This window comes from Cardiocondyla obscurior, linkage group LG15 (assembly GCF_019399895.1).
Source record: "Cardiocondyla obscurior isolate alpha-2009 linkage group LG15, Cobs3.1, whole genome shotgun sequence".
NCBI lineage: Eukaryota > Metazoa > Arthropoda > Insecta > Hymenoptera > Formicidae > Cardiocondyla > Cardiocondyla obscurior.
This window is the reverse complement of record NC_091878.1, coordinates 1082387-1096770: the sequence shown is the minus strand read 5'-3', so window position 1 is coordinate 1096770 and position 14384 is coordinate 1082387. Positions and strand designations below refer to the sequence as shown.

The 14384-nt window shown below is 45.3% G+C and overlaps 1 protein-coding gene across 2 annotated transcripts in view; it reads right to left on the bottom strand.

Annotated features, from left to right (window-relative positions):
* Nucleotides 1-14384, bottom strand: part of Utx (Utx histone demethylase) — a 56051-nt gene that overhangs the window by 27587 nt on the left and 14080 nt on the right. The gene's annotated exons all lie outside the window — the stretch shown is intronic.

Here is a 14384-nt window from a genome sequence, read left to right as displayed (position 1 = left end):
CGTGGATCTTCCAGCCCGCCCTTGCCGCGCGAGAGAGGATGTATCGAAATTTCGATCCATTACCATTTTTTCATGTCGCTTTTTTTTTTTTTTTTTTTTTAATTTATTATCTCGTTTTCTTTCTCCCTAAAATATCTCCTCTCTGTGAAACATCTCAATTCGATCTTTCGTAATACGTAAAATATTTTCATCTTTAATATGGAGTACCTATCTTTTTCATTTTAATTTCTACTTTCCGAACACGCTTTCAAAAACTCACGGTCCGTCGAAATGTGTGGAGTTACAGCAAGGCGGAAAGGAAATGCGGCAGCAAGCAGGTGCGCGATCGATTTAGCTTTCCCCGTCGGAAAACGCGCCCTCAACACGCATTTCCCATCTTGGTCTCTTTTCCTCTTTACAATGGGGTTTTCACGGCGCTCTTCCGGCGGCGCAACAACCGTCGGGCGGCGCGATCTTTTCGAATGGTTCCTTTCACGAAGTGGACCACTAGTTAAGTTTTTGTTGGCTTCCACCTTTTTCGTTCCCCCCCTTCGCCCCCGCCAACCGCCGCCCGTTCCCGGGCTTTCTCCCGATCGGAATCCCTCTAAACCGATCTCGGCTCGAAGGCAAATTCACATGGTCGATCAGATTCCCTTTGTACCTTTCAAAAAATATCCCAGAGCCTGCACCTGGGGCGAACGAAACGCGAGATAGTCTGCTCTTTGAAATCACCGGATCCTCCCCATCGGTACAACATTGATCTCGATTCGCGTCGTAATTTACACACCTATAGCGCCTCTTGATTAATTTCTTTTTCTTTTTTTTTTTGGTAATGTTACATTTATATTGTTTTTAAAATAATTAACATTCCGTTCCTATATATTATAATTTTATTAAATAACAATAAATAACTTTGCGTGAAACTTGGTACGATATTTTTATTAATACTCTTAACGTTCGTAATTTACATTACGGGTGCTTCACGTTTTATTTCTCATGCCTCTTTAATTTAATTTTGGCAAATTATTATCTTAATCTGTTACGATTCGGAAGGGAAACGGAGAATTTAGATAACACGAAAGCAAAAAGTTAGCCAGCTTTCCGAGAGCCTTTTATATCCTTTTAGATATAACGTTTATTTTAATCCCTAATTATCGCATTCTCGATTTATTTCTACCTCAAGTTCTAATCTTCTACCTTAAGCTTCATCATATTTCTTTTTCAAATGTAAACGAACAAATATTGAAGTTTCCAATATTACTTTTTGATATTGCCGAAATGTAATATGTTAATATAAATATTAAAACGTAAACGGGGAGGGAATATTGAAGTTCCGATATTGCTATCGATTTCCTGATTTAATTCGATAAAATACTCGTCTCGTGTCACACTTTTTCTTTAATATTTTTCAAGCTCCTATCTTGTAGATTTTGTCTCAGACACTTTGCCAATTTTTCGACAGTTTGACAAACAACCTAATTTAGTTTCGCGTTGACTTTTCGCATCGACGCTGAGAAATTATTCCCCCGGTTACGTTTTGATTTTAAAAACACTTTCCTTCGAATATTTTTGTACATTCCCAATTAAATCCCTTTTGTCTTAAAAGAGGTGAGATAAGGAAAGAGAATCGAGTCCTGATTTAACTCGAAACGGCGAATCAAGGCCCGGTTCTTTTTCCTTTTTTTTTTTCTCGTCCTTCTCCAGACAGCCTCATTCTCCTCGCCCTACGTCGTCGTAGGGCAAAATATTCTGCGGGCCTGCCGAGGGCGAAACTTTGCCTGCCAAAGGCGCCCACGTATAGCACAACAAAGAACTGAAGATATAGGTGGCCTTCTAATTTTTTATCGCATGCCCTCTGCCCTCTCAAGTTTCTCCCGTTCGTCTATCAAAAGGCTTTGTGTATCACAAAGTGCATTTTCCACGATTTTCTCTAAAGCCTCGCGTTTCAGCCGTCAGAAAATTTACATTAATAAATAATCATCTTAACAAGTATGTAAATTTATTTTTCTTTTTATTTCTTTTTTTTTTTTTTTCTTTTCTTTTTCTTTAATTACGTGACAATAGAAAGCAACGAGGTAATTCCGGGCGTGACTGTCACCTAATTGAATTAAAACTGCATTAAGACGCTTCCTGGAAGTATCCTAATCGCCGGTCATTAAGGCGATAATTATGACGACGCGTGGACCGCTAACGGTAGCAGCATCCAGCAACGTTGGCGAGAGGATACACAGCCTAACCTAGCCCAACGCGCGGTGGAAGGGAGAAGTGAGAGTACCCCATCGGGGTGGCTAGTGAGCGGAGGAAGATAAGCGGCTGGTGCCCATCGATTTTCGCGCGTCGCACAGATGAATTCCACGCGGATGTGCAAGTTTGCGCGCTCCCGCGCTGCACTTTCAGCGCGAGGAACGCGGTCATTTCTCTCTCGTTTCGCGTCCACGGGATGTTTTCGCGGCTCATTTTTAAAGCCGGCCGCGCACGTACCGCGCTACCAGATTCTCGCTTCAAGTATATATAGAAACCTCGGGATTCTCCGTCGTTTATTTCGAAACCGAGAGAGCGTGGATTCCGCCTCGGTCGAATCTGATTTTAATTCAAAAAAAAAAAAAAGAAGCACGGCCGATAAGGCCGGCATTTGAAATTTATATTTACATTTGCGCCGCGGCGAGCGGTGAGACGAGCGATTTGTTCCGACGAGGATAATCGAGAGAAGAGGTTACGTCTGAGAGAAATGACCGAGTTCGGTGTCGTAGAGATGACATCGAAGGCAGCGCGTCGGAAGGCGGCAAATAAACGGGTCAATACTCCGAACGCCACATCGGCTTTAACGGCTGGCGGTACCGGGGGAGGCGAACAGCCTCGAAGAGGGCGAGAGAGGAGGATGTTCACCCCTTCGTGGTCGCGAAGCGGAAAAAATCGTCGCCCTGCCCACCGATCGGCGACAGAGAAAATTGCGATCGCCGCGTAGAAAGGATTTTCAGGCAGCGTAAAACCGAGCGTTACTGCAGTCGTAAAATGAAAAGGGGCTATTTCGGAAAATATGAAAAAGGATTTCCGCGGCAAGTCGAGGCGATCGGGTGGACCGTTCCTTAAATTGAAATGACCCTCGCCCTGAGAAGCAGATTGAAGAGATACGAAGAAATCTCAGACTAAATATCCGCGAAGACGCGGAATATATCGCGGGTTAAAATATAAATTTAAGCGCGATGCAAATTTCCGCGTTACGCACACGTTTAAATTTAGCTCGGTTCTTAATTCGACGAATTCGATTGAGCTCAATTTAAATCGAAACTCGTGGCGGCCGGTCGCTGTAGAAATTTATTGTTTCGCTTTGCGGATCGATGTGTGCCGAGATTCTTTCAAGGTTGCGAGCGGCGACGCGACAGTGCGTTATCGTTGGTCGTCGGTGCATCGTATCGTATGCGGCGCGTCGCGGTGAGTACCGTTGCGTCGGCCTGCAACGGATAGATAGCAAGAGAGAAAGAGAGAGAGAGAGAGAGAAATGGGGGCATTGAATGGAACAGCGAATTGACTCGGTGGAGGAAAATCGCGGCCCTTTCCCTGCCGCGCCTCCACCGCGATTGTGCAACTGTCGTCGCCGTCAAAGATATTGGCGAGCGCGACGAGAGGCCGCCCGATAAGCCGGTCGTTCCCGATATGCCACTCGATAAACTTTACACCGCCTTTTCTCGAGCACTAGACTAAGGCGGCAAGGCAATATCCGGCTCATTTGAATGTCCGGCACTGAATTAGATATTCCGATTCCTCGGGGTCGGCGTATAAAATCATAAAAGCTGCAACCGGAACGAAGATAAATAATATCCTCTCGCGAGCGCGATACCGCGCGAAACGCCGCTGGACTGTTGACCCCGGAAAACGGCGTCGATATTTTTACCGCTTTTCTGCGCGTTAAAATTCAATCGAAATAACATTACAATATAAAAAATCGCTAAAATTTTTCACCGAATATCACTGCTCCCTCGGAAAACACTTGAAAATAAAATTGCGAAATTTTACGGGAAACTTGCCTCGTGTTCAAAAGAATTTAAAATAATATTTTGCCCCTTGGCTTCTAAAAAAGAAGAAAAAAAAGAAAAAAAAAAAGAAGAGGAATTTTGCAGAGGGAAGGAGGATACGAATATCGCTAAATCCAGACGGAATCTCGCGAGGGGGAGCGAGATATCTAGCGACGGAGGGTGATACGATAAACGACTCGTTCAAGAGGGGAAAGAGCGCCGAGTGCTCGCAACCCTTCGCAGCGCACCAACGTTTCCGAGAACTGCCCCTTTGCGCAAACACGTGATCACCTTCACGGAAGTACAGTACCTCTTCCTCCTTTTTGCGCCGAGCTTCGCGAACGCGGATTATATCGCCGCATCGATTTTAACCGTATGCACTTATCCCATCGCGTGCACACGTTGCGAACTATGCGGCGCACGTGTACTACCGGCAGAATGGCCGTAGCCCTCTTTGTTTAACTGGCAACCTTTGCTCAGATTTCAATGAAGAAAACGCCGCCGAGAATTATTAGTAAAAATTATACGATGCGATAATAATTGCGCGGTTACAAAATGACAATATAAAAATATGAAAATATAAAAATTTATATGTAATAATTAGAAATTAATAACCAAAACTGAATACCGATTTTAACTCGTTTTCCTTTGCCTTTTCTCGCATTACGAATCTTTTGAGACGTTAAACGTCCGTCCGCACGAAAACGGCCGCTTTTAGCCCTTCGCCAAGATTGGAACGGTTACCCTATTTACGCGCAAATATTAAACCCGTCCGTCGAGTATTAATGGTGTTTGCTAATCGCCGCGGTCGGCGCATTAACCGTTTGCATTACTAATGTCGTACTTGAAACGACAGCGACAATAGTTTCGACCTTCGAGATGCGCGCCGCGCGCAATTTTGCCGCGGCGAGGAGAACGTAAATTTGCTTTTCTTTTCGCAGGTAACTCGCAATCGCCTTTGCAACCGAAATAGCATGGACCGATATGTAAGAAGGCCAGCCTTTGCACGCATTGACTTTCTAACGAAGGGCTCGCAAAATTTTCAGCAAACTCAGCAGGTGGAAAAGATCGATTTTGCGAGAATAAAGTGTTAAATTAACAATCTTTAATTTGAATTTAATTTAAAATAATAATTGTAATAAAGAATAACGAAATTAATGATATAAAAAAAATGACTGAATTAAATTTACGATAATCGAATTAAAATTATATATAAATTCGATCATTATTTTTATTTCGGAGCGAGAAATTTTCGTGGTCCACTTTTCTGACGACTCGGTGATGCGTTCGAGGCGGCAGTCAGTCAGTCAGTCAAGTCAGTGGACAGATCGAGTCCGTATGTTAGCGGCGAGCTAGCGAGGCGAATGCGAGCGGCATTATCGGCGCGATGCCGCGCACACATAGCGAGCGAACACGAACGATGCACGCAATAGTTATCGAATGGGAGGCAAAAGCGAAACCGCAAAGGCAGCCGGAACGAAGCGAAGGCCTACCTTCCGGCACGAGGAAACGATGCACTCTTGGCTCGGCGATGCTTACGAGCGTCTATTTAAATCCGGGAATTAATTGACACACTCGCTGACGCCGCGTCTAAATTTAGATCGAGAAAAGCGGAACGAGAGCGGAGGGGGCACGGCGGGAAAGAGAATGTTTTACAGGTGCAAGCACGATGCGAAAGCTAATTCTACAAATTATTCAACGAATACAATATTTTCTCTCAATTTTGTAAAATTATCCGACTTCCGATGATCGGGAGCTTCACACAGAAACGAGATATAAATCAATATGCCGTAAACTGTCGCCCGATAAACAAAAAGCTTCCGGTGATAATTAATATTAACCCAGCCGAGTCCCGTTAAAATAATTGCAAGCGCAAACGTATTTACATTAAAAAAAAAAAGCGAGCTTGGAAGACCTCCGCTCAGTTTTGTAACACCCAGTAGTAACGGCGGACGTGCTAGGAGACATGCGGAGAACAATGAAGCGCATGGTCACAGAACGCACACGCACGCGTCCACGCGTGTATTCACGCACGCACGGCGCATACGAAGATGACGTAAGCGCTGATTACGCGTCGCCGTTGCGATGGCGGGCGCGCGGCGACGACTCGCGTTGCATGTGCAGCGCGACGTTTACAGAATGCGGCAATGTACCGAGCGTGTGCGTGCGATGTATGCGTCGCGCGCGCGACCGAAGGACGAGGCCTTCAAGTACGCACATGCCGCGGCCACACATGCAAGCGCGGCCGATACAGGTACATATTTATATATATATATATATATATATATATATATATATATATACAGATATATATCTATGTATAGATAATTTTTTTTGATAGGTATATGTATTGTATAACATGTGCGAGATCATCAGCTGACGAAAGAGAACCAGGCGTAACAGGAAGAGTCCGCGGCCTCGCTGAAAACGTCCTCGCGAGATGAAAGGAGAGATAGAGAGAAAGAAAACGACGCGATAAGTGCAGGTTGATTTCGCGAGCGAAATTCAAAGGACGGGACTGTGTCACGTCGACTACTAAAAAGACTCCTTTTATTTTGATCCTCGGCGGGTAAAATATTATATAAAATGCAAATCTTGCCGTTAAATCCTCGGTTATTTTCTTTCCCCCCCCCCCTTTTTTGTAGGAAAAAAAAAAAGTTACGCGATAAATCTCCCCGTAATGAAGATAATTGCGAAGTTTTCCCGCTTTGTTACCGAAGCGTACTTCTACTCGAAAGAATTCCAACGGAATTCCTTCCGTAACAGCTGGAATAAAATGTTCGTGTCGACGAGCTGGGCAATCCCTGTTGCTGAAATTTTCTGCCGGCGCGAATAAAACGCGATGCAACGGTGACGCAAGGCTCGCGTGCATCGATCGGCAAAACTTTGCAACTGCAGGCCGAAACGCGGGCGAGTGTAACACGGCTGACACGAGCGTCGCTTTTGTTTTTCAGACGGAAATCGTGCCTTTCATTATTCACGACGTTAAAGAGGACGTAGGAGGATCAGTCGATCGCTGCCGCATCGAACGCGTGACCGATGAATTCCCGGTCCGCTTTACATATTCGTCATAAACGGGCCGTAAGACTTTCCTTCCCCCTGCTTCGCTATCAGAAATTCCTCGCCGGAATTATAACGGTTTCGATCTCCCTCCTCTTTCCGGCAGGACGAATCTCATTCCGAATCTCATTCCGAATTTAGACGCGGCGCTCACGAGCGTGCAGCGCGGAGAATATCGATCAGGCGACTATTATCGAACCAACCGTCAGTTCTACCTGGTGCCCCGAAATGAGGATGCTTTATGGAAGCGCCTGTCGCGGCGAGCGAGCTAGCTTGATAATTGACGCGGGGACTCGAATGAGAAACGCGCGAGAGACGGATGTTTAAACTTTGCTTTTAAAGAAAGAGAGAGAAAGAGACCCTTGTTCGGGCCGCACCGCGGGAGAACGCGATTTCAATTGGGCCCTGCAGCGAGGGAAGAATTTAGTTACTTCTGGATTCAACCGTAATTTTATATTTCTAACGATGTTATTCGATCTAATAATCACAGTAGAAGTTATCACACTTATGGTTAGAAATATCACAGAATAAATAATGGTGAATAATAATTAAATTAGTTAATTAATAATAAATAAAAATGTGAGGCGTATAGTTTTTCACAAAAAAAAAGAAAAACAAAAAAAGAAAGGAAAAAAAAATTAATTGTGCGGCAGAGATACATTTGTCTGTAAAAATAAAATAAGGCGTCGAAATAACCCTATATTTTTCTAATGGATGTCGTTTTTTCGGTTCTAGAAATCTTATTGTTAGTCTAGTCCCAGCCGAACGTGGCGAAAAAGAGGCGCAGCGCGGTGCATCGACGCGGCGGCCGGCCTAAGCGAAGTTAGGTTTCAGCGCGCAACACAAAGGGAAGAAGGGACACAAAGGGGGAGAGGGAGCGAGGGGGAACACAAGGAGAACCCGAGAGTGCAGCGCGCGGCCGGGGGGGAAACGCCATTCGAGGGAGGGCTGTTGAACTTTCAGGGTCACTCCCATGGGCCTCTTGCGCGCGGAAGAGAGAAAGCGAGAGGAAGACGAAGGGGCCGCAAAGGGAGGGGGGAGGGGCCTGAGAGGAAAACGAGAGAGAGAGAAAGGGCGAGAAAAAGAGAAGACCGGCAGGTTGAGACCCGACACGAAAATTCACTCCTAAACGCGTCTAAGAACGAGCGCGAGATTCGGGAACCGGGCAACGGACGACCGGTCGTCTAATTCGTCTCTGGGCCTCTTGGCCCCCCTCAGGGGCACGCGATAGACGAGTAGCGTCGCGTCGCCGTCGCCGCGCGTCGCTCTTCCCAAAAGCACGGCACTCACGAAGGCCCGACGCGCGAAACCAGTTTCGGGGCTCAAGCAAGGGCTCCGATTCCCTTGCTTCCCCTCCCCCTCTCCCTCCCCCCGCCCCCTGCAAGAGATGGCCGGGGGCTGCGAGCGAAATAGTCAGGGTCGCGCGAAAGCGCCGGAGATTCACTTTCGGCCGTCCTACTTCTAGATCCGGCACGAAAGCCGCCACTCGTTCGCCGCGTCGGCGGCGAAGGAAGAGGGGCGCCTCGACATCGCGAGAAAAATCCGAAGATCTGAAAAGCCGGCGTTAATTGCATAGGGGAACGTTGACCCGGCGCTAATGACTCACGGGAGTCGACCGCTATTTTTATCGTTTACTTTCCTTTTAATTTTTCCCGGTTCGTCGCGAGTGTCGCGGGCTCGAGGTTACAAGAGTTCTTGCGAGGCTCGAAAAAGAGACTAGCACGTCTCGGCGGCGGCCTCGCGCGATCAGACAGGACGGCGGGGCAGGAAGTTAACTGTAGTCGGTGACTAAGTGCGAGCAGGATTCCACGGACGTGGCGGAAACCGCCGCCACGGCTGTCCGCTGTGAAAACGCGCCTGCACGAACGAAGGAAAAGCCCGATAGATAAGGGAGATCGAGATAAGATCGGCCCCCACGTTCCATGTGCCGTCAGCCTCGCGGTAAGACGTCCCCCTTCATTCCACTCGTGAGACTAGAGAAGACACCGCTTAGCGGTAAACACTGCCTTCTCCAGGTTCACGCTAAATGCAGGAGTCCCGGAATCCTCTATGTCTACTTTTTAAAACGTCCCCGCCTCGGCAGTTTTTTTCTCTCGCACTGACGGCGTTTAGACACGTTTGGCAGTAAATAAGTTCTAAACTACACACCGTAAAAAATACAGAAGAAGAAAAAAGCGATAATAAAACCCGTAAATAACAGTATGTGGAAATCATGTAACATATGCGTAATTTGTATAGAGAGAAATATCGACGATCAAGAGATGTAGTCATCGGTATCGGCAACATTTATCCTGACAAATTGTTAAATTATAAAAATTTCACCTCTTTCATATTTCATTTGCATCTATATCTTTACAACTACTCGATTTTTTTTTCTTCTAATAACGATATACGACGTTTCTATAATACCGTTATCTGAGCGTATCTAAATTCCTCGCAGCGGCCCGCTTTAATCTTTCTTAATCGTATTTTCTTTACGCGATAATAATTATCATTGCTTCACACCAGTGCCCAAAATCTTTTTCAATTATTATTAGATACAAAATAAATACGTTTCTGCGGCAGTGCTTTTTATTCAATGTCATCGCGGCCCTGTCCCTACGTTATCGGGAGGCGTCGAAAGTCCGTTATCGCCCATAGAGAGGCCCAGAATTTACACGATTCCAGGCGCGATGAGACGAGAGGGAATCTTTATCTCGAGGCGGCCGAGGCGATAAGAAACTCGAACGAAAACCTCGGCCGAAAGAACGCGCGGAGCCGCGCACGAGAGGAGGACCGTCCGCTGGCGGAGGTCAACGACCGGCTCTCGTTCTCCTCTCTAGTACCTGTATCATCTTCATCTCTCCTCCTCGGGCGGAACGCGAGTCTAACCGCTAGCGAACGAGTGCGAACGCATCCTCTCGGTTCCCCACTTCCCTCCCTCGTCCGCGAAACTAGTCTTACGCGCAAATTACTCCCGCAGGATTCCGCTCGTGTACTCGTAGGCGCTCGAGATCGAACCTACGCGGTAATTTTTAACTCGAACTACTTACGCCGTAGGAAAATAAATGTGCGCACTTTTCTAGAACAGAGGCTTTTCTGCAGATTAATTTTTTAGTACTAATTTATAAATCGATAAATAATAATTTATAAATTGAAAAAATTTTTCTCACAATTTAATATAATTATTTTTTCTTTCTTCTTTTAGTTTTAAATTAAATTTATTATTAAAAAAAAAAATGTGTTTGATAAAGATTAAAGCAACCGTCGAGGTAAAAACACTTCTCTCTGCTGCTGGTTCCGAGTAACGTCAGTGTCTGTGCGTACTTTATTGTGCAGCTTTATTACTATATATATATTCAGCACTTTATTTCAGTAATACGTGATATAAATTACAAAATCCCGTTTTAGTGTTTCTCGCGAGAAAAGCGGCTGTTTGAAAGGCTCCGGCGCGAGAAAGGAAGAGCTAGAATGCATGACGCAATTTCGTATTTTTGCGACAAAGCCGCGTTAGCATTCGCGGCTTGAACCAGTGGCGATAAGAGACAAGGGAATCGATATAAATGCCAGCCGATGGGGTTACAAGCCTCGGGAGTCGCCGGGGTTAAGTGGCCCGTCGTTTCCCGCGGTTAGCGTGAATGCCGTAACGCTACTCGGCTCCAACGCGGTAACAGCTCGCGCGCTCTTAACCCACTGGAGATATTAATTCGCGCGTGTATCACGCGTGTCAGCTGATCGGCTCCGCCGCGAGCCGGCCGGCCGGCCGGCCGGTCGCCGATCGCGATTGCGCCACGGCGCGGTCGCGCGTAATCGCGATTAATAACAGTAATTACAAAAAATTGTAAACGCAACGCGAGCGAGCGAACTGCATTTTTCCGGGAAAGCCTTTCAACGCGAGCGCCGAGTCGACGCGATAATTACAACCGGGTCAGAATTGGTTTCTTTGCTTTTCGTTATTCGCGTCACGATTGAATGTGAAATCGGGTTTAAAACGCGATGAGCACTTGATTACGAGCCCCCTTTTGCAGAGCGCTAATTCGATTTTCCTTTCCCCCCTTCGAATGTTTAAACGTAATATGCTCGTTCAATTAAACGCGATACAAATATATGATAAAAAAAAAATGTAATAAATCGATGGCGCGATCGTCATCGCGGTTAACAACGCCACAAATTAATGTAATTAAAGGGCAATTATTCGTAGATTAAATAACCGCGACATAAATTAGTAATACAAACCCGCCCCTTTTTATCATCTCCGTCGAATAAATTCTTGCACAAATAACAATATTTGTAATGACTGCCCAGTGTAATTTAACCTATTGAAATATTAAAACACGCTGCGATGAATCAATGTTGAGTATGCCATTAATCACTAATCGTCATTTACCCTCAGAGAAAATTAGTTATTTTATGAACCCAGCCATAATTTGATATTTTCAAATATAAATATAACCGAGTCAATTGTAATTAAGGTCCGTCGTATTTGCTGTTAGAAATATGAAATGATAATTGGGCCCAAGGAAGCAATACTTTTCTCTAAGCGTTACCTTACTAAAAGTTCGGAGTTCGTCAATTAATTTTAATCCGGTGCCTCTCGTTTCTTTCTCTCTCTATCTCTCTCTTTCGATTCCGCCGCACGCGCCTACATACGTGAACGATTCATCGATCTCGGGGGCACATCGGCGTGCCGAGCTCTGACCGAGAAACAGCCGGGGGCCAGTGATCTTCAACTCGTTCAACAACACTCTGCGAGGTGGCATTGCCTGAATGCCATGGTCAGCGACCGTGAGGGATCGAGGATTTAAATTCTGCGCCGACTCCCATCAACCCGCCGTCTTCCTATCTCGCGAATCCCGCGGCACGATCTTGCCAGCGTGCCAAAGAAAAAAAAAAAAGGAATAAAAACCGAAAACCCGAACCGGCGGGATCGAAAACCGCAACGAGATAACTTTTTATCAGGACGCTGCTTCTGTGCGGTAAGAAGAAAAGTTTAGTCTCTGTTGAAACTTTATATGTCTAGTGAACTGTATTTATTGTGAAAAATATATTTCACATTGATAATCGATAGTTAAATCATGTTTATCGTTAGAGATATTAAAAAATTATAGCCGGGTCTAAAAGTACTTTTATTTTTCTCTCAGTGCATTATTTGTAATCTACTTGGCTTTTCTGAACTATTAATCGTCCGCGCTTGAACCCTGAGGTGGTATAAAAAAAATAGGAAGAGATTGGGACGCGAGAAAAAATTGTCGATCGAGAGAAACACGATTCGGGTTTTTTAAAACGCACTGACCAGCTGACGCATCCAGTCTTTCGATCTTTTATCACCATCGAGAACGTCCGACGGCGCTCGCAGAACTTGTTGCATTTATTCAAACGCGAGTCGCGATAATTAAAAGCGTCGCTAAATATCATCCCACCGCCTCCGATTTCCATCGCCCCCGGCTCTTCCGATACAAAGGTCAGTGATCCTGACGTATGTTTTATATCGTCGAGGAGTTTTTAAATGTCCTTTTCATCCGAGAGACATTAACACGCATCTTCGCTTATTAAACTCTGTTCCTCGCAACATAAATTGATCATTTAAACAGAAAAAAAATCGGAAAAATATAAAACTACAAAATCAAAAGTAAAAATTAAGAAATTAAAAAGGGCTTTAAATTAAATAGAAGAAAAAATTAAAATTAGAACAACTGGATACTTAAAAAATGGGGCAAAATTTAAATTTAAAAAAACGGATAAAAAATTAAAATTAGAAAATTAAAGAGGAGAAAAAAAAAAAAGAAGTTTAAAGATGTCGCCTGTGCAAGAATCGCGTGAAAATTTTCTTCTGCTCGAGTTACCGCGATAACGGTAAAAGGCACGAGATTTAACGGGTCTAGCGCAAATGCCAAGGTTTAGAGCCGCGTTTCGATCCGCGGCTTCGGCACTTCGGCTTTTATTCGTTATTTAGAGCAAGGTCTCATCAAGGCCGTGAGAGAGCATAATGGCCGGAAGTGCGGCTTCCACGCGAAAACGTCATGTGCATCGCCGCCTCCACGGCGCGATTGCGAGCTCGCATGAGCCGAGGACACACCTCTTATCAAAAAAAAAGCCCTTTACATATATATATATATTTTTTTACATAACGCGAAACTATCAAAAGATTATTTACAAACCGATTACTTAATTAACTGATTTCAGCGATTAACTAATTTTATGGACTCAACCTAAGCTTTATATTTTTAACAATAAACACGACTGAATCAAATTACAATTATAAATAGTTTTATCATATTTATCGCTAAAAATATCTCAATTATGGTCGGGTTGCAGAAGTAGCGTCGTTCTTCTCTCGTCGATAACCCGCGTATTTAGTCTCCGCATTATTTACACCGTATAATCGTGGAAATAAACACGCCTGTGTTCCACGATAAAAGCGCACTCTAATTACAAGCCGATATGCATTAATATTTAACTTCGAAATCCATTCAAGCGACGAGAGAGTGCTCAAGCCGATTCTCGAGAGTTAAACCGAAACAAAGACGCCGTGTATTTTATTTCTCACCGTCGATTCGGCAGAAGTGGCGATAATGAATAATGTCGGGTTTTGATTTTCCAAATTTAGTCAAAGAGCATGTGCGGTTTCCGCCGAAACGCGAGCTGTGTGGATGACACTCGTATGAATAGCATTTGGGGAGAGAGAGAGAGAGAGAGAGGGGGTGAAAAAGAGAAAAAAAACTCATCTATATCCCGCGGTCATTAAATCCCTGTCGCCCGTAAAAGAGCGTCACTTTCATTTTCGCGCGACGCAGCTACGGCGACACGTAGCTCGATCCCGAAACAGCGGAAGAGCAGAAGCGGCAGGGAGAGGAAGGTATTTCAGCGAGGAGCAAAACCCCGCGGTGGTGGTGAACGAACGGGCCGAGCGACGAGCCCTCCGTGGAGTTGCGCCCTGCGCGCATGCCGCTTGCACGGCAAAAGGGTCAAAGGACGAGAGCGGCGAGCCGAGGGCGGTACACGAAAGCGTCGTCCCCGAGGCATCGATCGGAGCACTGGCCAAAAATTCACACGCGCGACTCACTCCGCTGCTGTTCCGAAGAAGAGAGCGAGAGAAAGAGAGAGAGAAAAAAAAAAAAAAAAAAGAGAGAAATAGAGACACATACAGAGAGGAGAGAGAGAGAGAAAAAGAGAGAAAGAGAACAAGAAAGAGAGAGAAACAGAGAGAAAAAGAGAGTAGGCGGCAAAAGCCGTGAAAGGGCCAGGTTTGAAGATGCCGATCTCGCCGTAAAGGGAAGAACGCGTCAGGAACGATTGACGATCGCTCGGAAGGCTGCCGCGTGAGCCTCACGATCGACGCAGCGCGACGCGCCG